Here is a 27,639-nt window from a genome sequence, read left to right as displayed (position 1 = left end):
CAAAGCAAAAATTTAATTCATTCCACTCAGGGCTTCCCACCCTATTTATTTAGCCCTCTCATCTGCCTGGCACTGGGTAGTACTAGGAACACTAGCAGACCCTTTTCTTCATCAACTGGACCTCCCCCTCTCATGGTCACAGGATTTATCTTGGCCGGAGCTGCACCAGGCCAGGCGAGCCCTGTAGCCTGTGGCAGCAAGCATTTCCTGGGCTGCCCGGCCAGGGGCTCTGCCTGTGTGGCACCCCACCCCACGGGGCCCCCAGCCCACAGGCTCCAGCCTACCATAAGCCTGACCTGGCCCAGGACGGCATGGTGCTGACACCCTCAGGTAGCGCCACTGCCCATCTATGCCATCCATGGCCAAAACCTAAGCCCATGGAGATTCCAAAACATTCCCCTCTACCTGGTCCTGACTAGAGCCTTTTAAAACTTCCCCAAGTCCCTTGGGTTTAAAGGAGCTGAAAAGGCCTTGCCTGGAAGTGGGGGCAGGGGGACTGCATGGGTCAAAGGTGAGGGGTTGCTCATAACTGGTCTAGTAAGATGTTTCAGACAGCATCCTTCCTCTACTTAACTGTACTGTCTGCACACGCACAGGTTCCAGTTCAGGGAGAGGAATCCCTCTTGCATACAAACTCAAAGTGAGAAATAACCCCAAGTCACTCCCAAATGAAGAGGTGGCAGCCCCTGAGTGGCCAGGGAATTGAGGAATGTGACTGAGAACTGCTGAAAAGTTACACCCAAGGAACTGTGATTGGGCAGCAGACCCTGTGGCAGGAAAGGATGCCCCAGCGGTGGGTAAGACCTGTACGTCCAGCCTTCATGGGAACCCCAGGTGCCTGGGGGTCGAGAGGGAAGTACAAGCAGAGAAGACAGCAGACATTTGCAGAAAAAATGACTATTTGGTTCTTCACACATCCCCTTCATCAAGGAGCTTTTCTGGACAGCCCAGTCTCCAGCCAGCATCCCCTCCACACAGCTCCACCACACTGTATAATAATTACCTGAGTACTCATCTGTCACACTTATTTTTGTCCCCACAGAGGCACCCCAAGAAACAAATGAAAGAATGACCTGTTATGCAGTGAATGAAACTCAAAGGTACAACTGGGGCAAAGGTAAGCAGCCACCACCTGAGGGTGGAGAAAAACAAGGAGAGACTGAAGAGACCACCCCCAAACAGTCCGAATATAAGTGCTACCCATCCCTCCCCAGCCCCTGAAGGCTGTCCCATTCAACTTCTGGGGTGGGGAGACATACCGCTAAAAGATATGTTCCTGTAATTATCAAAATTGAGTGTACAACCAAGAGAAGGGGGGAAATAGTGGGTTCACCTAAGTGAGCTAAGACTTCCTGTTTCATATACCAGCTGCATCTTCAACTCAGCCCCTCTCTCAGAAATCTGTGGACTCAAGGTCACAATCCCAAGTTCAAAGTGAACAAAGTCCTGGGTCCCAAAGGGAAACCTTTCTAATTTATAAGGCATATACTCTAGGTGTGGAACTTGTCAACTTACTTTTTCCAGGTCTAGATTGGCATCCTGCTTCTTCAAAAGACTGTAGAAGAAAAGAAAAGTAGACATCAAAAGAGAACCGAACACTCTTTGCTGTAAACCACCCACAAAGAACTATCACAGAATTTCCATTTGCTACAGTCAATTTGCCCACAAATTTTTTCTTGTCCACACAATTGTTGCTAAGTCACAGCTGCACAAAGACCTGCCTGCAAGAGCTGGCCCTGAACCACCAAAGGGAGCAGGTACGAGAGCTTAACTCTAGAGCCAGGAGAGGTAAGGATGGAGGTCTGCAGTGTGTATGCACACACACATCCCTTCTTCACAGTGCCTGCAGGTCACCCATAGTTGGGACACATTGAAAACGACTCTTTCAAGGTCTTATTCAACTCACCTCTTGGCTTAAATCTCTTCTCGGCCCTCCATCCATGTCTGCCCCACTTCTTGTCTGACTGTGGGTAGGCCTCCCTTTCAAAACAGCCTCCTTGGGATGGCCCCTTTCTTACCAGTGGAGCTCCCTTCTTTGGGAGGCTTGCCAGCTCACCACCTGCACCAACTTGTCTATGGCTCTGCAGCCTAAGGATCACCTGGGAACCTTGTGCCACGCCCCTGGCAAAGCTGATCTGGATGGCACCCACACCCAGTCCACATTCATCTGTAAAGTGCCGGGGCAGAATGGCAGGTTCCCAGTCTGCTCATGGACTCTGCCTACAACCTGTTCACTTTATAGCACCTCATTTATAATTTGCAATTTTAGCTATTTGAACAAAGCATCAGCTTTAATAAGGTATCTAAAGAGAATAAAAGTGGTTGAATGGAATTATGTTGACAACAACATATTAGGGCAGAAAGTGAAAGATTTGAAGAATCTGGGGAAAAAAACAGCAGAAACCATTTTTCCTTTTTCAGTAGAGACTCAGACTTTTTTTTTTTTTCAGTATGATTCTTAGCATCTTTCTTCCTGGTCCACGGTTTAAAATACCCCCATCATAAATTACTATCCCTATCAAAACCATCCCCCAACACATATACACAAATAGAGTTTTTGCACTGTCTGAAAGTATAATAATTAACAGTAACATCTTTGTTTTGTTTAATCAAAGATGACTCAGAATGAAGGAAAGAAAAAATGGCCATGGGGAAGAGAATTAGAAACTCATATATTGTCATCTGCAGATGGGCATTCAAATCATGAACTGACTGCAGACATGCCAGAGAACCAGCAAGGAGGCTGGAGGGAGACGAGCATGTCAGTACAGCCTGCACCTTAGCAACCCACACCACCCACCTCCACTACAGCCAGGACCTTAGCACAGCATGCCACCCATGTCTTTCCTGCTCCTGAGACATGCTGTCCTGTTCCAACCAAGAAGATGCCACCAGACAATACATGCCTCTTCTTCTGTCTGGTCCACTGGGGATCCAGACACTGCTGAGTTGTAAAAAATGGGAATTCCCCCTGTCCAGAAACCGTAACTGGCCTCCTTATAACCAGCAAAGACTAATTCAGTACCATGGGACTTCTAATCATATGGCACATACATTCAGTCTGACTTCCATTCTTGAACACTTGCAAAAAGGTTAAGACTATACTTCTGACTTTAAGAATGGCATTTTCTATTTGCAAGGTGAAACGTCCCTTCCTCTGCCACAGGAGGAGCGCCTGGTGTGGCATTACCCCTCCCCAAGCAGTGTGGAGCTAATTCTCTGCGCGGCAGGACTATAGGGGCACGGGACGCCCAGCTCAGCAGCTCTGAAAGGGTGAGCCTGTACTCCACAGCCCTTGAACAACTGGGCCGAAAGGAAAACTGCAAGCCTGTTGGGAGCTGCTGGTTCCCTACTGCATGAGGAATCTTTCCTTACATGCACATACATGGCATCAGCCCATTTCTTTTCCAGGCTTACTAACCAGATGGAGGTAATTAACTAAGACGGTACATATATGCATCATCCTGCAGCCATAAACCAAAAGGATGCCACAGCTTTAACTTCAAAGACTCAGCAAGCAAGCACAGCTTGAGGTATTTTTAGGCACCAGTTTCATTGTTTCAAAGAGGATGCGGCTGGATGAAAAGGTTGGATGAGAGAGAATTGCCTAAGAGTAAAACTCACATGGCAACGCCATCCAGAAAGAAGAGTGGCATTTGTTATTAAAAAAAGGTATATCTTTCTTAAATAAAGGCTATGTTTCTGAAAAGCGGAGAATAAATTTTGGTCATCAAATGTTTAAGTAAAATAGAGATACCTTTTATTTAAATGACTCCTACATTAAATTTTTTTTTAATTAACCAGTTATTTTCCTACTTTATTCTAAACCTAGACTTTTGGAATATCCAAATTTTAAGTCTCCAAGGTTTAAGGCAAGATAAGTCCCTCCCTCCCATGTGTGTACAGATTTAGATAGTTGTCTGTATTCAGTTGTGGACTTGTGGGCTTTCATCATGCTTGTTATTCTTCCTGAAGTAATGTGATGTTTTGTTTGAGAAACAGCAATGAAGTGACCCAGATTCCCCAATGGAAAAGCTGATCCATAAATATTGTGAATGTGTGACTGACTACAGGAATGGACGTGAAGGACAAGGCCCTGACCAAAAAATGAGCTGCTCCCGACCATTAGGTCAGATCAGACCCTCCATCTTTAAGAGGATACACAAAGACTTTTATTTTTAGAGAAAACCCTAAAAATAAAACTGAGAAGCCCCCAACTTGGAGCTCTCTTGAAACAGCCATCCCTCCAGTCCCCACCGCTCTTGTATTCCAAATGCCTAGGGACACAGTGTGCACCACAGGCACCTCACAACAAAACAGTGCTGGCAGAGGAAAGAGCAGGTACAGAGGGGAGCCAGCCACATGTTCAGAGAATGGCAAGAGGCATGGGCGTGCTACAGGGCAGAGGGGCTCGGGGGGGTGCTGCGGGAGGAAGGTGGAAGCTGAGGCAGAGGCTAGATTGTGGAGAGATGGCATATGCTAACTAAGAGGTCAGCCAGTACAGGCACCCTTCTACCCTTACCAGTGTATTTCCAACTTACCCCTGTCTCTAGAGGGGGCAGAAAAATCGGTTCAGCTCCTGGCATACTCCTGGCACTGGGCTATGCATCATCATTCTAATCTCTCCAACCCTTCTGGGCAAGTATAATTTTCCCCTAACCGGCCTTTGGGCCCAGGACGTTCACCTTTTCACTCATTTTCCTTTGGCCCTACTTCCACGTAGAATCGGATTCCTCTCCTCTGTGACCTTACAGCTCTCATGTAGTACCTGTCCCAGCCATCCCTGCTCCAAGACCAGCTCTCCGGCCAGGACAGCCTGTGCACAACAGGGGCTGTACCATCTCTGCTGATGGGGGTGAAGGGCGAGGAGGTGTGGTGACAGAGGGACTAGTGAAGAACTAGGAAATGAAACTGTGCTCCAGGAGGCTAAGCCAGCGCCCTCTTGCACATATGAGCAGGGGTGTGTGCTGGGGAGGGTGGCAGATAAACCCAGGTGTACCCTCAGGGCACTCATGGCATATAGGTAACCAGAAGATGGCCTTTAAGTTCAGTCCTGTGTCTTTAGCTATAAATAAATGACAGAGATCCAATCTGGAAATTCTGCTGTAATTTTTACTATGACCCAGTGTTTCCTCTTTACTTAAAAAATGTGACTGAGAAACTGAGATTCAGGACTCTGACAACTCCAAGATTCAAATCATGGTTCTGGTTTTTGTTTGATTATTTTAAGGATGACTGAGCGAGAAATGAGGTGTATTCTTCTCTTGCCACATAATCTTCTCTATTTCCAATTCAATCCTTTTTACTACTTGCAAAAGATTTAAAATATTCATCAACCTGCCAAAAGACATCTGCGCGCTCCTGGACATGTCCCCACATGTCACATGTGAAGGGCTTCTTTCAGCTCCAGCAATCGTGGCTCTATTCAATCAACACTGAAGTGGGAATCTCAGAACTGTACGTGGCATGATGTCAGTGGCGACTGAGGATAAAGTGTCCATTTGATAGCAGCCTCATGTCAGGCGTGTCAACGGGGCAGTGTTCTTTGGCTTTTCTTACTTAGGGTCCAAGGCACAAAAAAGACCAGGCAGGGCCAGACTCGGCCACAATCCCAAAGAAAGCAGAGACACATGCAGGGCACACAGGAGCTCCTCAGTGTTCCCTGGCACAGGGCAGACCTGGCTCCCTGCCTGAGCCCAGGAACAGGCCCACTCTCACAGTGGGCTCGCAGAGGCCTCCACAGCTGCACACACGCAGGGCAGCGTTTGGAACCATCCACGCTCAGGGGTACCACAGTCTCTTGTGTACCGACAGTAGGGACAGGCCTGGAGACAGGATCTAGCTCAGATAAGGCCCTTTGCTGTGGGGCACGCCTCAATGCCCCATTTCCCCCAGGAAAAATGCTTTTTCCTCCAGTTGTTCATTCTGGCCCCAGTCTGGCTTGTTCTATGTCCTACACACATGACCTTCCAACAAGGTTTGAGGTGGCAGCAGCTACAATCTCTGAGCAACTGCCCAACCCCCAGCACATGCCCATGGTGAAGGGCACTGGGCAGCGATGAGGTTGGTGACAAGTCAGTGCCACTCCAAGGGCATCTTCAGCATGTGGACATCAGGGGACCCCTGAAGGAACTGGAAGGAAAGGGTCTAGTGAGGGAGAACACAGCAAAGGTGGCTGCAGAAAGCTTTGGAACTCAGCCACCGTTGTATATACTTTGTCCTACTGCACATTCTTCTTACTGCTTTTATACAAACCTGTTTGCCTGCCATCAGAGGCAGTGAAAACCCACAGCCCATTATGATGTTGGAGCTTTAGCTCCTGGCCAGTTTCTCCACGCACAATGAGCTCTCCACTGCGGTACCTCCCTCTTCCATGTCTCAGCTGGCTGCACGTGCAACCTCGCTCTGACAGAGGCAAACAAGAGGGGAAGGCACCCCAAGATGCACAATGCAGTCAGCATCACTGAGGAGGTAAGGTGCACAATGCTGGCTCTACCGCCTAATGATGCCTCTCCCCATGGACCTCTGAGTTACTCCCTAAAATGCTGAATTCTGGCCCACTGTCAGGAGGAAGCAGTCGGCTTGAAAACTACTGGTATTTATTTGCTCTGTGAGTGGATGGGGGTGGGAGGTGCAGCAAACATCACGTATTAAACGAACCACAGGGGCTAGGCAGGCAAAATAGTGAATAAAGCAGGTGAGACGGCACTGGGGTGGCAGGGGAGCTTGGCCCCATCCCAGCACAGCTGCAGCACTGTCCTTCAGAGGACAAGCCAGCTTTGCCAGACTTCCCAATTTTTTTCAAGACAAACTCGGAATCTCATTTTTGTCAAAACTGCCCAATTTTAAAATGCTGGCTCAAATTTTTTTAAGTCCCAACAAAACAGAACCAACGTATAACCCAGCCCATAGGCTGGTTTGCTGCCTTTGTAAGACCAAGACCTAGCTCTGGTTTCTCTTTTTACTGAACAGGAAACTGGCTGCAGTCTGCCCACCACTCCAGCTTCATCTCAGAGCACAGAAGGGGTTTTTATTAGCATGTAACAAAATAATCCAAGCACATTCAGATGCACAAAGCAGGGTACCAGTGACCCCTTGGGTTTATACAAGCACTCCTACACAGGGCTTCATGTTTTATTGGATTATTTGAAATGTATACTTATCCACGTTGGCTTCTAAATAAACAAAAGAGGCAATCCTAATAGCCTTAGAGGACAGGGTGTGACCAAATGGACCCGACAGTGGGTGAAGGCCTGGCTGGAGTGCCTCTGACTTTTTAACGATGCTGCGTGGACACAGGTAGTATAGACAGCCCTCTCAGAAGTGCTGCAATAATGGCAGGGAAGAAGTGAAGTGGCTGCCACAGGGGAAGGTGAGGTGGACAGAGCGTATTTTTTAAATGGATAAAAATTACAAACGTTTGTATGTTAATGGAACAAGCATCATGTTAAAGCAAACAAAAAAATCCAACTACCAACTAACTAAAGGTGTGTCAGCAAAATACTAGAGAGTGCTGGGTGCAGTAAAAATTTCATTAGTAAGAGGAAGCCAAGATCTAGTTACACAGGTTTTCCTAAACAGGAAGATAGAAAAAAAAAAGAAGAGAGACAAAGTCTTTACTACAGCACACATTGCCCCACATTTTACACTGTGCCATTTCTGTATTTGTCCTTTCCAGCCTACTTCTAGCAGAGTCTCTCTTTGTTAAAAACACATCAGTTGCTATGGAAACGATGTCATAGTGTATAAAACCACTTATTGTCCTTGGAAAGGCATTCATGACAAAACTGAACAGTAGCATGTTGTAAAAAGAGATCCAATAGGAAGTGGTTGTCTAATAACACACAAGACCTCAAAATCGCCACTTCAAAGTATTCCTCTACCACTTACATTATGTGTCCTAGTTTCCCCCAAACCAACCGGAGAATCACCTTTCCTCATGTACCCCAAGTACACCTAACAAAAATCTCTGACCTAATGCTGGCTGAACAGACCCCCTGTAATTCACACTCACTTGCCAGGTGGGCAGAGGCTGGGAAACCAGAATCAGAATGGTTTGCAGGCATTTTAACAGCTCTGCTAATGGGGAGGATTCAGTCCTGCCATACATTCTGCTGTCCAACATTTTACTAGAGATGGAATATTCAACATCTAGAGATGTGGCCTTGCCATTCCTTACTGCTATGGATCAGCAAGACATTCCTTTTTTCATCAACTCAAAGCACACTCACTCCCCTTTGAGAAAATGTACTGAACAGCTCTCATGGGCCATGCTGGCAAAGACACAGGCAAGGTACATGTCCCGAAGGGAGCTTAAAATCTAGTGGGGCCAGTTGTACAAGGGTGGGAGCACGAAAGGCCTGGTGGCCCATGGTGGAGAGCTGGACTCATTCCAACCGCAACAGGAAGCATGGAGGGTGTTATGTGTGCTCACAGAGGTGTCTGAACACTCACTCCGCTGCTGTGGGAAGCGGAATTGGAATTGCAAGTCGACAGCAGAGGAGGGCAGAGCAGCGATGTCATCCGAAGAGTCCAAAGAGAGCAGTGCAAAGCGGATGGAGAAATGTGATCTCTAATCAGGGTGACCTTGCCCTCGACTTATCTGTCAAAGCGTGAGATCACACCTATGTCCTAGCAGGCTGTCAGATTAGGCATTTGCCCAGATGTTTCATTTTTTAAACCAAGTATTATTATGAGTTTGGCAACTTCCACCTTGCACTTCCAGCTTCTGCCATAGCCCGGCCTACCAGGTAAGATGACTGCACAGTGAAGAGAATTTTCACTTTATTATGTGATGAAATCCAAAAGGTGATCAATGACAATCTCTCTCTTTTCCTGTCCTTTTCCAGCCTTGGCAAAGACACATTCCTTCCAAGGAAAAGATGCAGGATGCACCAATGAAGAGCCCCTGAACTTTCCCGGCCCAGCAGCAAACTCCTCCCAGCCTCCACTGGCAGGTCCCCACCAAGAAACTGTGTGCTCCAGCCACTGCGCTGTGCCCCATGCCTGAGATGCACAGGATGCCACATCAACACATCAATGGGAAAGGGAAATGACAGGTTAGGTGCACATGAGCTATTTGCAGGAAACAGACCTCAAGAATGGTGTGGATGCCCTCATTACAGTGTTGTCATTATTGATGGTCATTCTACTTTACTCTGTAATATTCCTTTCAGGAGCAATGAGCTAAAAAAGAAAATATGCAAACCTAAAAAATGCAATACTGAATTTTTCAAGAAAGCTTGATGATATATGTTAACTTGCATAAAACGTTTATTGATATTTATTGTCCACCATGGGAGCTGTAGGTCTATCATTCCCTACACAAACCGCATGTCACAAATCTGCTAGAGGAGCATCAGCAACTACTTTAAATGTTAACAGTCATTGTAGTAGGAGTGTGCTTGAAGACAACTGAATACACACAGCTACAGAAGATTCAGTAACCACTCCAGGAAGCATGACTTTTCATTACTCCTCTAAGTTGATTCTGCTCATTTTTTAGTTCAGGTTTTTTTATGCATATATGTAAAGTGATATATTAAGTGAGTTTTGGTGTGTTGGCTTCATTAGCAGAATAAAAAACTTCAGTGAAATGATTCCAGTTTTATGTTAGTAATAGGTATTTTAAATTAAAATAAATGAATTCCAATAATGGTTTGATTTTTTTTTCCAGCTCTTTTCTGGGATCAAAATAAAGCTTGTGGAAGTTCATTATGTCACGGGTGAAACGTCTCATGTTTTTGTGAGTGCTAATGTAAATTGTAAAAAGTTTTAACGAAAGGGATGACATTTTTTGTTTTTTTCAGTGTAATACAAGTATAAATTTTGTGAAGCTAAAAACAATTGTCCTTACTAAATCAAGAAACCTATGGAGCAGAAAGTTACTTGAATTTGGGTATGACTTATGCATAGTCCCTAACTGCATACAAGTAACCGGCTACATCTTACCAAACGTAAAAGAAACTATTGATGTAGAAACTGACAAATAGAAAAACTGAACGACAAAATTTTTGTGACAAAGCATTTTGTTGATGCAAACTTCAGCGTGGCAGTGTAGTGCTTGTATTTTGCCACCTGTCATCATCAACTAGGTTTTAGAAATGTTTCAGAAACAACTCTCTAAATCAACCTAGGTGTGCCATAATGGTATGAGAGTGAGTCCTGTAAAGTCTGGGTTCATTCTGTTCCAAGACAACAGGAAATCTTTGATTAAGGCAGTGATCAAAACACCTCAGCTTGAAAAGCCTTTAGCCAATTGCAGTTATTGAAACAAGACTTGCCAACAGGGAGATACTGAAATTTATCCCAACAAAAGCAAAGAAGGAACCAGGCAACTGAGGTCCTTCCTCCCAAGGCAGCCAGGACTGCCACTAGGCAAACATGGGAAGCCCAGTCCCCAGACACATTAAGTTATGAGAACTCAAACTGTGTACAGTATTTAATTCTGAAATTTTGTAGTATCATGATGTTTTGTAGTATCTGGACTTGTCTTAGAGCACCCATTTGATATGCTCCTGGTTTTAACTGGTTACATTTATATTCTCAATCAGACTTGAGTGAAATTATGAAGATCTATGATTGTGTAATCTAAATGTAATAAAACATTCAAAAGAACCATGGGGGAACTTATTTTCATTAGTTTTTGCCTTATAAAAATATTCACTGAAGAATCCTGATGGGGGTAAAAGACCTGTGAAAATATTTGGGCTAAAATATTTACACATTGCAATATGAGAAAAAATTAGTCTGAGAAAAGCCACCATTTAGCCATGTACATCTGTAGAAAACTATTTTCTCAGTTAAAAATATTATGAGGCCAACTAAAGATATTAACAATTTCAAATGTTAACTATAAAATATAACTTCAAAGGAAGTGCAGGCAAACTGAGAAAATTAAAAACAATTCAATCTTCATAAAAAATATCAGTGGCAGGGTATTAAAGACATATGGCTAAAAAACTAAGGTGAGTGAATATGTACCAAGAATAATTACTGTTGTAGATTCTTTTTAATGTTTAGTTAGTATAAAAAGATTTTTTTTCTCTACTGCATACAGACATTTTTTAATTTTTAGATGTTTTGCTTTTGAGAAGATTTTGAATCGAATTATTTCAGATCCAAAATATAAAAATGCTGTCAATGAATAAATCAACATTTTAAGAAATTCTATAATTTTGATGATTTCAGTGACTCCTTTCAATAAATGTTATGGTTTCCCATCCTTAGCTCTCTTGGCTCCCACTGACAGATGAGGGAAAAGATGAAATGTATTTTTATGGCAAGATGTGTTCTAAGGGTCACAGTAATTTTCTAGCAGGAAAATACATATCCCAATAGACCACTTCCCACCTCATCCCACCAGGCCAAACATGTGCTTTTTAAGGCAAGACTAAAGATTTCTCTTCCAAAATTACTAGGCATTTCAAAAAATAGCAGATTTTAAAGCATCTTAAATGCTGCATCATCTTATGTGAATGTCAGAGAGATGAAATGCAATTACAAAAAGCTAACTGGTTTGTCATCCCCCTCATATTTTGAGCGTTTTGGGTAACTGCTTATGAATTACACTTGGAGATGAATCCCTTCATAAACTCGTACTTCATTTAGTATGTGAGTATGGAATAAAAATGAAGAGGTCTCCCATTATAGTCAGTCAAAGACCATAACTTCTAGTATTCACCCTGATACATATTTAAGTAAGGAGGAAAAGGAGCACATCCTGTAAAAATTCTCTTCTCATCTCCAGCATCACAGTAAGTTCATTAAAGAGAGGCCTGAGATGCAAATCTCTCCGCTGACCAGAGGGCTCCTCGGGGCAACTGAGGTCCTTCCTCCCAAGGCAGCCAGGACTGCCAGTAGACAAACATGGGAAGCCCAGTCCCCAGTGCACTCAGGGTATCTGGCGGACAGCCCTGCAACTTGAGAGAACAGCTCTTCCCACCTTTTGCCCAGAATGGACCTAGTAGAAGTATGCCAAGCCATGACTTACTAAAAGGAAAAGTGTACTACATAATACCAGTAGGTGAATGTGCCCCCCTGCCATCAACTACATCGAGTTAAAAAATACAGCTCAAAAGCAGGGAGGCAGGTATGAAATCTACTTGGTACTCAGCTGTCTACAAAAGGTGTTACTTCATTTCTCCATAGTTGAATTCAACTTGACGACGGCATTATATTTCTGTTCATAGTAGAAAAAAAAATCCTACTACTTCAAGATAACTTACTGTCTTCAGATTTTAAATCTTAGTGCTTCAGGGCAGCTGGCCACATGAAACTAATCCAAAACTGCCTCTCAAGGCTGTTCCTTTCCCTTTCCTTCTTTCCCACAAGGGAAGTGACAGGAGAGGACCTGGTGCAGGCCTTCCCTCCAGGCCCCTGTGGGCCTCCCTGCGACGTCTCCTCCCTCCATGGCCACTGGCCTGCTTCTGCTCCAGTGGCCAGTGGAGACCGGCAGCCACAAACTCGGCCAGTCTCCAGCTCTGAGACCGGCAGAGCTCATTCTGTGTTGGCCTCATTCGGACCCTGGGCTTCTTCCGTCAGCTCCCTCAGCACCTCCACACCCACCTAAGGGAGCATGCAGGACCAGCCGGATTTCTCCTATGCCGACTCTGTAGAATTGGGAGGGACACCATTTCAGGCCTTGTTTCTGCCAAAACAGGCCCCACTTCAGGGCACATGACAAGGTGCCTTCCTTCCAAGGTCCAGGGCTTAGGAGGCAGGACACTAAAGCTCTCTGCGAGCAGATTTTCCTCCACCTGGAGTGGGGACCTCAGCGACCCATTCATCTCTTATCTCTAGTCTCCTCCACGTTCCATCCCGGGAAGGAATCCCCTCCTTCCTGCAGCCCCCTTTCCCACATGCCTTACTGTGCAATACATGCCAGTCCTTCTAAGACCTGGCTCCTTGGAATCCACAACTCATTTTTCTTCTAACAAAGCCTGTCTCCTTTAAATGAAGGCCTGGGCTAACTCTGGTTTCTGAAACATGCTTCAAGGGCCTGTTTTGGAAGTCAAAAGCTGAACAATGTCTTCCTTGTCCTAGACCATATTCTGTCCTCCCCCTGAAGTAATGGAATCTGTAGCCTCAATGGGACAGAATCCCTGGGCAACAAGGATCAGGAGGAAAATAAATCGAATTCAAGTTTAAAACAGTATCCCCACTAACCCACTAGTCGTAATGCAAAGGTTTCAGAGGCTCAGAACACTCACCCAGGGTTTTTAACAAGTGTGACATACTGACATGTCATTCTTCTACAAGATACCACTTGTATACATTTGAAGGGCAAAAGGGTCAGGTTCTTGAATTCTTTATACCTAATGTCCTTAACCTCTATTCTACTGTTGAGTGGAGATCCATTCAACAGAAAGCCACCCTTGCTCAGCACCATTTCCAAACCCTCCACCTCCCTGGGCTTCCTCTTTCCAGGGCCTTCTGGCCCGTTTCTCCTCCTCCACACCCAGTTTTACCCATCACACCTCTAAAACCTCAGACCCTTTCTTACTTTACCCATCATCCCAATTCCCCTACCCAGCCTGAACCCTACTTACAGAAAAGCCAGAGGATATTTTCTTTAGTCTCTTAGAACATCTTCCTCACTTGACTATTCAAACCAATCCTCAACTCTAGGTCACCACAAGGTCAGAAATTCCATTCCAAAGTGACAAATACTACCAAAGTCACAAAACTGAACTTAAGAAACAATTAAAAATACCTACAAATTCCAACAAGGCCTATTTCTCTGTAACACTTTCTACCCATCTAATAACATTATTACCCTCTATTTTTGTGGCTGTTTGGACTTTTTCTAGATTCTCTAAGCCCTTCTCCCTTCTCCAAATCTTCCAACTTCAGACAGTGGCTCAGCCTCCAACATTACTGAACAGTTTTGGGACACTCCACACCTTCAAATTGCTTTCTTTTCACATAAAATGTCATCTATCTGCAGTGATAGTTAAAAATCACACAAGTAAGGTACTGTGCCTGCTCTTTTTAGTATTCAAACTTGCAAATACCTTTCTCATCTGTTCTTTTTTGCTCCAAGTTGACAAAGTTTTATCCCTCTGAGAGCCACAGTGGGTTGAGTGGTGACCCCTCCAAAAAGTATGTCTACCTGGAACATGAAAGTGTAGCTTTATTTGGAAAAAGCATCTTTGAAGATGTAATTAAGGATCTCAAGGATTAGGGTAGGTTCTCAATCCAGTTACAGGTATCCTTATAAGAGAGGAGAAGGACATGTTAAGACACACAGAGAAGAATGCCACGTGAAGACAGTGGCAGAATTGCAGTTATTGGTCTACAAGCTGAGAAAAGCCAAGGGCTGCCAGCAGCCACCAGAAGCTGGGAAAGAGGCATGGAGCTCCCTCAGACCTCCCAGAAGGAACTGGAACCTGCTGACACCTTAGTTCCAAGGCTTCTGCACTGCAGAATTGTGAGAGGAATCGTTCTGTTGTTTCAGAACGCCTTCCCATGACTTGGGGGAGAGCTGCCACAGCAGCCACAGGGAACAGATACAAGTGCTCCTTCTTCACTTGCCATGGTCGTGACCCTATCAACTCTGCTGATCCCCCTCTGCCTGTCACCTGTGCCCTCTCCAGCCTCTCCAACATCACCCCCTTTAGTGGCTCTCCTTTCCGTATGCTCTAGATCATCCTGGAAGCACTGGGAGCCCAGCTGAGTGTCCTGGTAGGGGAGCATGGAGCAAGGCTCTTCCCAGTGGCAGTTCTGGACCTTAGGTGTGCGGGTGCGTTGCTGTGTGGGTAGAGGCCAGAGTGTTTCATCAGGAAACAGAGCCTCTGTCCAGCCAGAGATCACGGAAGGCAGTGGGCCTTGCGTGGGGAACCCTAGATCAGGGATTCTTAACATTTTCCCAGTGGACTCTTCTCCATGTGGCACAGTTGGGCTGAGGCATAATCACGGAACGTCTGGGGTTGCAGTTTCCCAAGTGGCAACTCTCCTTGTATCACACTTAGGAACAAACCAGTCAGAATTTCACAGGAGCTACTAGCACCCACACAAGCATCTGGTCCTGCTCATTACCACTCTCCCTATAGGTCCTTCCAGCCACACCCCACAGCCTTTACAACTCCTGGCCTCTTAGAGAACGACTCCAGCTCTGGGCAGTCTGAGGTCAGAATCTGCTGAGTAGTAGCTGTAAGATGGTGGGAATCATGTGGTCAACACTTAGATGAAAAGGAGGGTATGGTAGGGCACATTATCTATGCCTTGGCCCCAACTTGCAGACAGGACTAGAAGTTGGGACTGTTGCGTTTTCACCCAAGGAGGTGGTACATAAGGTGGAACCTAACACATTATGTGCAACCAAATGTGGTTTCTAAACTGTGACTCTGAGAACCTATCAATGCAGAGGACTTCGTGGATTACCTCAAGAAGAAAATTTATTTGATGCATCTCATTCTAAAAGTAGAGAAAGAACACTTTTAAGACCTCTCCACTTGGAAGCCTGGTATCATTATCAACAAGCAGTTAACAAGTGCACAGTTCAGTGCGTTATACAGCACAAAGCAAATTAAATGTGGGTCCTTTCAGCCTTCTGGAAACTTGTTATGGATAATGGAAATGTTGAAACTGACATGTACAAAAGTGACTAAAAATGAACCAACTGGATGAACACAGAACGGTGGCACTATACACCAGCAAGAGGAAAGCACACTTTGCTATGGCAGTTCCCTCTCACATTTAAGGTGGAGGCTGAGGGCAGGAAACGTGCTGAAATCATAGACAGTGAGGCCGTGGTGCAGGAAGAGGCAAAGTTCGCTACTGCAACAAAGCACCAGGTAAACCTTGCTCCTTGGCAGCAGCAGTTGGCCTGCATTCACCACAAGTGTTCTTGGTACTCTGCTGTCCGTCTTCAGATGCATTATACCTGGCACCCAGGTGAGGGCTAGGCCGGGGAAGCCACAGAGGACCCGCAGAGCACTCCTCACAGGCAGCTGGGAAGGCGCATCGTGAGCGGCTGACAAACACTGCCTGCTGTGCCACATAGACTGTTTCCCCCAATGACTCAGGTACTGACCCCCAACCACAGGAACATTTTCTAAGGGCTTATTTTCAATCCCTTTTCTGAAGGATAGAAACAGAAGCTGTGGTTGGGATACAGTACAGAGTCATTACTTTCTAGGACTTTTAAGTCTACGATGGGACCCTCTTCCCCTGCTAAGGAGATTCTTACCAAGTGAAGGAGAGTAACGCCTGGAGAGGAAGGCACTCCCACAGCCAAGGCTGCGCTGGGTGTGACTGAGGGACTTGCCTTAATGTCACTTTGAGAGGGCTAGAACTGGGCAGGTGCAGGACAGGTGAGCACGTTCCCTCTCATAGACTTTCAGGCACAACACTTGCAGCAGGCCACTCTTTCCTCATTCAGCATTTTCTTCCAGGTCCCCCAGACTGGGGACATTCTGCATTTCCCCTGGTCTTGGATGTCATTGTGCATTCCTGATAACTTCCTATTGTTTTTAGTGAAAATCTTGTTGCTGAAAAGCATGACGGCAGAAAGCAAATAAGTGACTATTTCCCTGACCACTACAAATTTTTAGAAAAAAGCTCCAGATTATCAACAAAAGATCTTCAAACACATACTATTCTCAAAATACATCGGTGAGAAGTCTGGTAGAGACACCAAATCTAAAACCATGTGGTCAGTAGAGAATGACTACGGTGCTCTCAGAAACTATGAAGTTCAGTATCCAAGGAGATGCCAGCCTCGCTCCACAGATGGCTGAGAAACCAGCCACACAGTCCAGGGCTCTGCCCCCAGGCCTGTCTGAATGAACATCTGGCGAGTATCTACACTATGAATGACACTAGACTACATGCTACAGGGGGCAGCAAAGGGGGCAAGGGAGTAGCCAAAACAGTTTTGTACATATGGGGCCAACAGTCTTTTGAGAAGGCAAGACATGCTCAGATTTCTAGAAGACCTGGATTCTAGTTTAAACTAAATTAGTAACTGGATGTACAACCTCAGGCAAGTCATAAAAATTCTCTGTGCCCTGACTCTCATTTCAGGATTTAACTAACAACATAAGGCACCACGCATTAGCAGGCAACTGAGAGACAACAAATGTTCAATGAAGAAGAATCAGGAGACTAGGGGAAACTGCCCAGTGTTGGGATTCCAGCTGGGCTTTAAAAAATGGATAAAATTCTCAGGGAAAGAAAGGGTCAGGGGATTCCAGGAAAGGAAAACAGAGACCAGGACGCATGTTCTGTGTTCATGAGTAGACTGACACGTGACTTATGAAGTGTGAGCATCGTGGTGAATGAGGTGAGCCAGGGACAGCTAGGGATGTGGAGGCAGTGGAAGCACTGAGTGCCAGGCTGAGGGGCTGGGCTTCCTACCCCTCACTGCTTGTCACAAAAGGACAAGGGATCTGCGTCAGCCAACACATCCCTTTGGACAGGAATCAACTCCTTCTCACTCAATCAAGAAAGCACAGGACTGAAGCAACTGGAATCTCTTTATCTTTAAACCCCGGAAGCGCCTGAAGGACATAACATATCAAGAGGATACAGACTGGGCAAAGGTAGATAGAGAAAAGCCCAGAACTGGCATTTTCAAGTAGGAGACGATGATTAAAGATAGAGAATGACATTGATAGAGTTCACTGATAACTCAGCTCCTACATCTAAAAACTATCAGGTGCTCTGTTTGTATTTCCAGGAGGTTAGACAATAAACTGGACAAAAAGGTGAAGACCTCCAGGCTGAGCAAATAAGAGAAAGCATTTACAGAAACTGTTGCTTTTCAAACAGCCTTGAGTGCATCTGCCTAGCTATAGGCAATAATTCACACACAATTTCTGGAAAATACTGGAATTGAAATCAAAATCAAATTTTACAAGTGACAAATTTGACCTTCTCACTGTTTCCAAGTAGATACACTGTGTGGAAATGAAGGGACTTGTTGCTGTTTATTTTCAGTAGATTTAAACTGGGCAGGATTTCACCGAAATTCAGACTCCGTAACTTTTGTTGGGGATTAAAAGAAGAAAGGATTGGGAAAAGTGCCCTGGGCTTTGTTGTGGGAAAGGCGATCTGGCTCATTTTTTTTTTCCATTAAAGCCCTACTTTTCAGTGTAAAACAGATGGAATCCTTATACAACTCCACGAAAGGCCTACTATTTTTGGGTACCTCAAAGATGGAAGACCTGAATAAAATGAGTGTTTGAATTCATCAGATAAAATCCCACCAGCATATTCAAAAGGAGCACATACTTAAAGTCTTAAAAATACAAGGCAAGTGGCTTTTTTTGTGATGGATTTCTGATCCGCAGACTCGCTGGCCACTCTGGCTGACTGATGATTTTCTACCACCTCGCAAAGGCTCCCACCCCTGTGTCCAAGACTATGTTTGCCTCACTCCTTGATGGCTCTGTGCTCTCTGCCACTCTCATACAGGGGGAAGATCTGTGTTCAACTCTGCCCACCCCTTGCCTACTGAGCCAAAACAGGGCCTAGAAACTACGTTCTCTCAAAACCCCAGAAGATGTTCACGACCTTAAGGCTCTCCTCTCATCATGAGGCCTGTTTGGGCGGAAAGGCAGGAGGGGTGGCACTCCACATGTGGGCTGCCAGGCTGAGCCAGTCAGGGCGAACCGCCCCCCACCTTACAATCTCATTTGAGAGGTGGAACAAGTTTAGCGTTAAGAGCATTTATACTGGAGCCAAATCAACTGCCTGGGTTCAGATTCCAGCTCTGCTGGTCACTGTCTGTGTGATCCTGACTGAATTGCTTTACTTCTACGCCTCGGTTTCCCCTCCTGTTCAATGGGAATAATAATGAAAGTACCTATGGAATAGCACTGGGTCTGTTGGGCCGGCAAATCAAACACTAATGAGATGCTGTCCTGCCTCCAGGAAGACCACTAAGTGCCCATCTCCCTACAGCCCAGCTGACCCCACTGTGCTTCGTGAGTCAGGCTGTGGTGACACCGATGACGAGGTGGTAACCCAGTGCCACAGGGGCCCAGGGATAGGACGAAAGTGGGGGCTTCCCAGAAGGTGGTCCTTGAGGGGAGCCAGCAGAGGGAAGGTTCCCACAAGGGGTAAAGGTGCCTTTGAATCCCCCAAAACCTAACATAGAAGTAACTGCAAAGCCAAGACAAGGAGGCTTGAAAAGCAGGCAGGGAATGAGGAACCTGCTTTGGAGCAGAAGCAGCATGAGTTTGGGAGCCAGAAGGACCTGGCTTCCTCAGTGATTAGCTGTGTGACAATGGGCAAGTTACTCTACCTTTCTGAGCTCAGTCTTCCCATTGACCAGTGAGGGGTACTACCTGTCTCACAGACGTGTGAAGCATTTAACAAGGCCTTTAGGGTTCAATTAAAATGGTAGGTATTATTTTTTTATGGTGTGTTTAGGGAGGGATGAGTAGCTGTGGTATGCTGTGTGCTTTCCTACAAAAGGGGAGCACAGCCCAGAAATAAGCAGTCCTCAGAAGAAGCCTTCTGAACTGAAATAAGCAACAGGCTGAGACTTTCCCATACTGACTTCTTTTCTCGCCAGAACTTACAGCTAATAGGCGCTTAACACGTATTTGCCCAAACCAACCAGGTGCTGTTGAGGTCACAGGTCTGCATGGGCAGAACAGGTGATGATCTCCGCTCCCTAAGAATACCCAGGAAGAGGGCTTGAGTCAACACCATGCAGGTCGTTCTGGAGGCAGCCTGAGATGAGTGGGGAAACGCTCTCATCCAAACATTACTGCAGCTCAGAGCCGTACAAATGTTCCTAAAGTTTCATGAATCAGTAAGCATTATCTTTTCTTCCCATTTTAATTAGACCATAAATCCAGTTCAGTTTATATCTTAGGATTACTGTGTTCTAATCAAGTCCAGAGTGCCACTTATTCCTAAATTGTCTGTACTCCATGTCGCCCAAGCCCACTGGGGTAGTGCTGTTAACACTACTCGTGTTTTAGTAGCTAAAAATTAGATTTGCTCAACTAGGAACATTAAAAAAAGATTATATTCCTCTAAATAACCCATATCACCCCTTTTTCAGAGGAACCATGTACATGAGAGTAATAACTCATGGGACTCTTTCCTGCACTACAGTTTATGCTGTCTTCAGAAAGTTATGATATTCTGAAGTCAAACTCAATGGATTTACACTATAAGTGGGTTAAAATTCTGGTTACCTGACTAAAACAAAGAAACCCTTTTACAGGGCTAACTTCAAAGTGCTTTCATGCTTTCTAGTTTCAAGAATAAAGAAGACACTGAATTTCTTCAGAAGACTGGTTAAAATGTTTCCAAACATACTGTATAAAATTTCCTACCTTTTCCAGTAATTCTTGATCTAGAACTATCACCTGAATCTCTAAAATATTCAAGATTTCCTTTTATGCACATGACACATTCTTATTCTCTAAGGGATATGTATGTGCATATGGCATACAAATGTGTGTGTACATACATGTATACTTTAACAATAGCAGCAAATACACAGCTTTTCCTATGTGTGAAGCACTATGCTGAGTTCTTTACTTTTACCAACTCACTGACTCCTCACAGCAAACCTTTGAAGTAGCAACTATTACCTCCATTTTAAAGGTGAAGAAAGGGAGGCACAGAGAGATTAGGTAACTTGGCCCAGTTCACAAAGCTGGAAGGGGCAGGCCATGCTCACGGCCACATCCCTCAGTGGGACTGAAAAGCTTGAAACCTGGCTGTAAGTGTTGAACACTCTGCCACCCTGGACGAGTCACTTAGCCTCTCTGGACCCTTCCCTCAGAAGTACAATGGCCATGTTGGTCTACATGATCTTCAAGTTCCCCGTGCCTGTGTGCTCTGCAGGTTTGGGTTTCGGTCCATGTCTCTCTTGATCTGGGTGAGTTTTAGACTTCCACTCCCTTCCCACTGGTGCTGCTATGGCCGGGATGAGATCTTTGATGCTGAGTCCAAACTGCAATTTTCACTCTTAATCTTGCTTAGCCTCTGGGGCATAACTCTCCCTCTTGGGATTGGACACCTCTCCCCCCAGGTCCCCCAGTACTCCAGCGGACTCTCCCATTCAACCTGGGCCGCTCTGTTCCTGGGCTCTCCCTCAGCCCTGCCTGCTCCTTTTGCTCTGCACACTCCCTGTGTGATACTCCCCACGTCCATGGCTTCAAGCACTTTGCAATCTGCTGCTAAGAAGAACTATATCTGAGTCCGGCTCCTCACTCCAGACCATCTACTCAACTGCTTATGAGACACAACAGCCTGAAAGTCCATGGTGTCCATGGTACAGTTGCAACCTTACACACCCTGCCTCCTGCTTTTCATACTATATTGTTTGTCTGCATCTCTCTCCCCACCTAATTTCCTAAGGACTCCTCTTTGCCACCCCCCAATATTTCTTAATCTCCCTTATTCTGTCTCTTTTGCTCCATCCCAACTTTCATTCCAACCCTCATCTACTGCTCATCTGAGTTTCTGTAACTGCCTTCCCAGCATTGGTCTTGACTTCCTCTGGTCAACACACTGTTGTTGATATTATAAAGATAATCTTTATAATAAAGTGCAAGTCTGACTGAAGCAGGATCTCCACTTACAACTCTTAAGTGGCACAAAGTACTTACCAGAATATTTCCCATTTTCCTTCCAGCCCCATCTTCTCCCTCTGTCTCTCTACCACCTCCACCCACCCTGAACTACCTGCAGCTTCCCTAAAGGTCCGTGCATTCACCTTCTGGGCTGTTCCTTCTGGGGCAGCATTCTCACAACACTTAACCAGCCACCTCGTACTCTTCTCCTCTAAGATACCTCCTCTTCCGGCCTTCTCTGCCTGGCTGCCCCACTTCCCCATATCTCGGCAGAGTTCACGTTCCCTTCTGTTTGCTCCTGGGAGGAGCCCTGGAATCACAGCATTTATCCAGATGGTCAGGGACTTTCCTTGTACAAGTTCCTAAGGGCAGGATCACACCTCTGTCCCTGAAGCCTTAGTTCAGTGTCTAGCAAAGGGTAGATACGATGAATGAATGCTACTGAATGAGCAAATATGCAGAACAATTCACAAATTCTTACAGACCTATCTGTGGACCGCAGAAGGATCCAGCTTAAACTAATCACACAGAGTAAAAGTATTTCCAGTATCAACATACTTTGCCTTTCCATTTTTTAATTTCATTTTTTATGGCCTAGATGAACAATAGATGAGGGTCTAAATCTATTAAGGGACATTTTATTTTTTATTTAAATATACATTTTCAAAGCATGTATACCACACACACACACACACACCCCATGCGGCATGTAGCACATTTTAATAAATATCATTATATCCATAGGAAGTATTTTCCATATTGTCTAGTGGCTAAGAGCAAGGACTTTGAAACCAAACTAGGCTGAATCCAGACTCTCCCACTTACTACAGCTATATGACCTTGAGGTAGTTATTGTACCTCCTTGCTTAGATTCCCATCTGTAAAACTGGGATTGTAAGTGAAAGCACTTCCTATTGTTAGGATCAGAGCTTAAACCATGCTTGACACATAGTAAGTGCTCCACAGAAGTTAACTGTTATTTGTTATTTTTATCTCCTCTAGTAGACTGTGAGCTCCTGAAGATACAGACAGCACAAGTATTCATTCATAACCCTGTCTCCCAGGGCCTTACACACATAACACACTGGCTGATGTTTCCAGAACAGATGAATATAATGAACTGTTTAGAGCAAAAAATCCATGCATTATTTACAATGATGACTAGTATGGACAACAGTGCCTCCAACAACTTGTAGGCCGGAGAACAGGGACTATCTTGCAGGCTGGAAAACACTGGCAGTTCACCCGGCTCCCGGAGGCCTGGAGGCTCAATGAACCTTGACAGAAAACACATGGCTCCCAGTCACCAACTCAAGGCAGCTGTGTACTAGAGGGGACCCAGGTGGGACCTAAGCGCTGGGCAGGCTGAGGCTCCTTTCCCATAGCATTGCCTAGAGCAACAAGTTTCTCCTCTGGAGTCTGCTTAATTTCCTCTTCCAATTAAGGCAGGACTGAGATTTCTAGGGACCCTCCTGGCCAATTTGGGAGTCTATAAAATCAGCAAATAAAAAACCAGGCCGAGAAAGGTGCTACTGGAGTAAAGAGCCATATCAAAGTCAACACAGGATGCACCAGTATATCACAAAGGATTGAGTGGGAAATGGTCACCTGAACTGACAAAAGCTAGATTTTTTGAAACATGTTTAAAATGAAAAGATCTGAACTTATAAAGTCAAAAGAACAGAAGCAATGATGGATATAGGTTCTCGGTTTCCACTTAAATTAATTCTCAGCCTACAAACTCCTTAAGGGCAAAGAGAATGCCTTGCTGATGACAGCCTATGGCAAAGCTGCTGGCCAAAAACGTTTCTTCTTGATGTTTTTTTCTGGTCACATAACTAAACTATATTATTTCCCAGGCTTTGCAGTTAAATGTGGCCATGTAATTAGCCCTAGTGTTAAGGATGTAAGTAGAAGAGACGGGTGTCCTTTCCAGGCCAGCGCATTTGAACAATGGGTGCAGCCCCTCACCTACCTTTTGTCCTTTTGCCAGCTGAACACAGGCTGCACTGGAGTGCTACGGCGGGTGTGGGGCGCACTGGAGTGCTATGGCGGGTGTGGGGCGGGGAGTCCCTGCAGGAGGAAAGCCTCCCACTAATCAGAAATACCCATTTTGGACCATGACATGAGGAAGAGTAAATGTCTGTTGGTTTTGAGCCATCTGTTTTTTGCAGGCCTATTTGTTACAGCTGCTAATATTAGCCTGATTAATCCGGGTGCCCAGCACATTCCAAAGACCTAACTCACATTTGTCAAAACACGTAAGACCAGGTTCCTTCTCTCAATGGGCTCACCAACTAATGATGGAAATAGGCACATAGCAAACAGAATGCCTGCTGCTGAAGTCAAAAAACAAAACTGAAGCCATGGTGATCTGTTTGGAGAGGAAAGCATGGAGAAGGCAACACACAGAAAAAGACTTTTGAGCTGAGCCCTCAAGTTAAACAGGACCCCAGCAAATCAGATGGGGTTGGAGATTCCAGACCCAGAGACAGCACAGAAGAAAGGTAAGGAAAGAAGAGCATTTTTTCACATTCTATCTGATCATTAAGACTCTCTGTCAGCAGAGTGTGAGTTTACTGTGCACTGACCTTCCTTCCTGGTTCTGGCATCAAACAAGCCTCTGGTTTTACAGTACACCCATTAACCCTACTGCTTTTATAATATAAAAAGTTTCAAGATGGATGTCCTTAGGAAGTGCAGAATTAATAAATAGCAACTCTTCTAACAGATTCCTTGAAGAACTTGAGACAGTTCTGCTACTTATGACAGTCAAGGAGCCATGCTGTTAAGAATCAGTGGGTTCAACCTAAGTTTTGACATTATCAATTAAGCATTTAATAGTCAGTGGCTTTCAAAAGGGAACATCAAGTCCCTAGATTTACATTAATTTTTCCTCTTTAAGAGGAACATCAAACAGATGGTTTAGAGTTCAGTTAAAAAGATTCTCTACATCTTTTGCTCACAGTTAAGTGCCCCCAAACTTGAGAGAGTTAACAAACCACTTCCTCCAGAAGCTGTGAGTCCCTGCATCTGAAGGCACAGCACCCCAAGGCAGGGACTGGGAGAAAGACAAAGGGTGAGGGTGTGAGAGGAAGGACGTAGGCGTCCGAAAGCTGCCTTGAAGCAGGCAGAGTCTCCAGAGGTCTTCCGAAAGCAAATTTAATGCTGTGTTGTCACTGCCCCCAGGACCTTGTTTAAATGTAAGGGTAAAACAACATCTCATCCGTTTCAAAAGACTTGGGCACTTAGAGCTGAGAAGCAAGCTGGGCTGCCTCACTCCCACCAACACCGATCTAAACCTCTGATTCAGAAACAAATTCTTCGCCCCCGAACCACCTTATCCTTCCAGCTCGTGGTGCCGACACCCCCCAGGGGAGCGCGTTGGCACCCTGAAAGGCAAGCAGCTCTGAAAAGGGCTGGAGCCATTTTCCCCTTAAATCCAGGCAACACTGCAGCTGCCCGCCAGCAATACCGGTCCCTGAACGCGGCAAAACGCCAGCACCTGCCACCCCACAGCCTCTGGGACCTATTTTTCGGTAAAAATGGGGCAGGAAAGGCTCAGCGAGATCAACTGCTGTATCTGAGGGAACGGGAAGCCCCGGGAGAGGCGAGCAGCCCGGCGCCCACCCGCGCGCCCCCTCTCCGCACGGAAAGGGCTCTTTGTGTCACACGCACACGCCCGCGGGGCTGTGGGATTGTCGGGGAGGAGGAGCGAGGAGCGCGATTTTACCATCCCTCTCCTGGGCCCCGGCGAACCTCCGCCCGGCCGAGCTCGCGGGCGCGTTCCGGCCGCAGGGGAGCGGGGCGGAGGCCAGACAAAAGCAGCCTGCGAGCGGGGCGCGGAGGGGACGCCGGCGAGCGGGCACCGCGGCGGCGGGCGGCTCGGGCCCCGGGCCGGGGGTGGCGCGGGAAGAGGGAGGCGCCGCGAGCGCAGGAGGCGCCGGGGCGGGGGGCGTCCGGGGCTAGCGATGACATCATCGCTGACCCGAAGCGCGCCCGGCCCGGTCCCCGCGGCCCGACGGGGCGGGGCGGGGTACATGCTCGCGCGCCGCCGGCCGCGGGAGGACACCGGGCAGGCCGGGGCTGCGACGCGGGCCCCCCCCCTCCCCGATTACCTGCGCGCGCTCAGGCTCCGGAGCGCATTCACGCGGCCCGCCGCCCTCCTCGGGCGCGGGCGCCGGGGGCCTTTCGAGGCGCGGGTGCGGCGCCGGGGTCCCGGCCCGGCGGCCGGAGCCCTAGCTGGCGCGGACGGCGGCCGCCGGGCGGTGCGGCGCGACTGCGGGGCGCGGGCGCTCCGGGACGCGAGGATGCGCGGCTGCGAGGGCGGCCCGGCCTCGGCCTTCGCGGACGGCTCTCGGCGGGCCCGGCTCGGGCGACCCCTCCTCCTCTCGCGCGGCAGCCCCCTCCCTGCCGGCTCGGCTCCTGACAGAAGGCGCAACTGCGACGACGCGCCGCCGCGCCGCGGCCGCTCACAGCTCCTCGCGCAGAGGCTCCGCAGCGCCAGCCCCGCCGGAGTGGGGGGCGGGGCGCGGCCCGAGAGTGGCAGCCCAGGCTGCCCAATCGACGGGCCCCTCGGGAGCCGCGGCGGCGGCCATTGGCGTCTGGGGCAGGGCTGGTCCGCGGTGGGTGGGGCCGCCGAGCGAGTTGAGAGATGCTGCGGCGGCGCGCTGGGCTGGGTGTGAGGGCCGCGAGGCCCGGGCTGCGGGCACGCGAGGGCGGCGTGGACGCGAGGGGTGCGTGGGGCGGGGAAGCGCGAGCTGCAGTATCCGCTTTGCGGGAGGTTGCGGCCGCTACTGCAGACTGGCAGCTGCCATTGGCAGGCGGCGGGGACCCGCCGCAGAAAGGGCTGCCTTGCCTTTCGGGCGCGGCTGTATTTGAAGGCGGGAGAGGAGGCCGGGACGTGTTCGGGGAGGGAACGCCCTTTCTCTGGCCAAACCCCGGAGCGCGGAGAGGGCAGGATCCCGTCGCAGAAAGCAGGAAAGCGGGGAGCCCTGGAAGAGCACGATTAATAATGTTAATAAAAAGGAGGAGGCGATTAGTGAGTTAGGCCCCCGTTTTCGTGGACACGTATTTGTTTTCAAGCAAAAGTCTGCAGGAAAGTATTACTAAAATGCTGGAGATGCTGGGCGGACGGCGACTAAGAAATCTGCAATCACAGAATAAAGATTTGTTTGTATAGTTTTTTCCAAAATCATGTTTAATCGTAGCCACTGGTTGTCCCTGGTTTCTCATGACTTCCAGCCTTCTCGTGTTTTTTTTCCCTTTACTGAATCTGGGCTTCTGCTCAGATTTTCCTTGATGAAATAATAGCCGGTTTAGTATACAGTTGGGAGCGCATGCATCAGTCCTTATTTCCTTTCCAGCTTTTCTATGGCAGGATGTAACTTCATAAAAAGAAACACTCGGGCTTCCTGATTTTCTTTATAGATAATTCCTGTTTACTGAAAGCTCTGCCTTAAGGCATGCTCGGATTCATTCTCCTTAATGGTTTTGGCAAGAACCCTGCCGTCCCCCCTCGGCAAATCTATGCTTCTGAGAAATATAAGTGTACTGGCTTCTGCTTCTGTACTCAAAATCTGTACTACTTCCTCTCCTGCCTACTAGTTTTTTAAACTGTAGCTTAAACATACTACTTTTACATTTTTATGCACAGTATTTTTTTAAGTTGCTCATATTTATTAAACGACCCCCATTTTATGCAACTGAGCACAAGTAAAATTAGGAACAACTCTAGGTGATAGTCTAGGGTGGTTACTGTTGGGGGGGGTGTTTCCTCCTTTAACAAAAGGAAGTAAATGAAACCATGTTTAGTATGTGTCTGGAAATTCGGTCCTTAGTTCCAAGAAATGAACCACAACTAGGACTAGAGGATTTCCATACAATAGACTTCAACTTCATCTAACCAAGAACTGTTTCTCTCAAGAGAAGGGGCTCCCTTTCCACAGTACTAGCCTGCCACGGCTGGCCCGGGTTTATTTGACACGGGATGAGGGTGGGGGGCAACTTCTAGGGTAATGATTCTCAAACCTTAGTGCGCTTCAGAATTATCAGAAGGGACTTGTTAAAGAACAAATTGATGACCCCAACA

The 27,639-nt window shown here is 46.8% G+C and overlaps 1 protein-coding gene across 6 annotated transcripts in view; it reads right to left on the bottom strand.

Moving 5' to 3' along the window:
* The window catches only part of FYN (FYN proto-oncogene, Src family tyrosine kinase), a 150,266-nt gene extending 124,273 nt beyond the window's left edge, over positions 1-25,993 (bottom strand). The window contains exons 1-2 of one of the 6 annotated variants that reach the window (XM_037012327.2): positions 25,667-25,993; positions 1,516-1,555 (exon numbers count right to left, since the gene is read on the bottom strand). The gene's annotated coding sequence lies outside the window, so the exon portion shown is untranslated. The remainder of the gene's footprint in view (positions 1-1,515; positions 1,556-25,666) is intronic. The other 5 variants (XM_073220766.1, XM_037012326.2, XM_037012324.2 and 2 more) reach the window with 5 other exon arrangements.
* Positions 25,994-27,639: the final 1,646 nt, after the last annotated feature.

Source organism: Manis javanica, chromosome 13 (genome assembly GCF_040802235.1).
Source record: "Manis javanica isolate MJ-LG chromosome 13, MJ_LKY, whole genome shotgun sequence".
In the NCBI taxonomy this organism is placed as follows: Eukaryota; Metazoa; Chordata; class Mammalia; order Pholidota; family Manidae; genus Manis; species Manis javanica.
The sequence above is the reverse complement of the archived record's forward strand: the minus strand, read 5'-3'. Positions and strand labels throughout refer to the sequence as shown.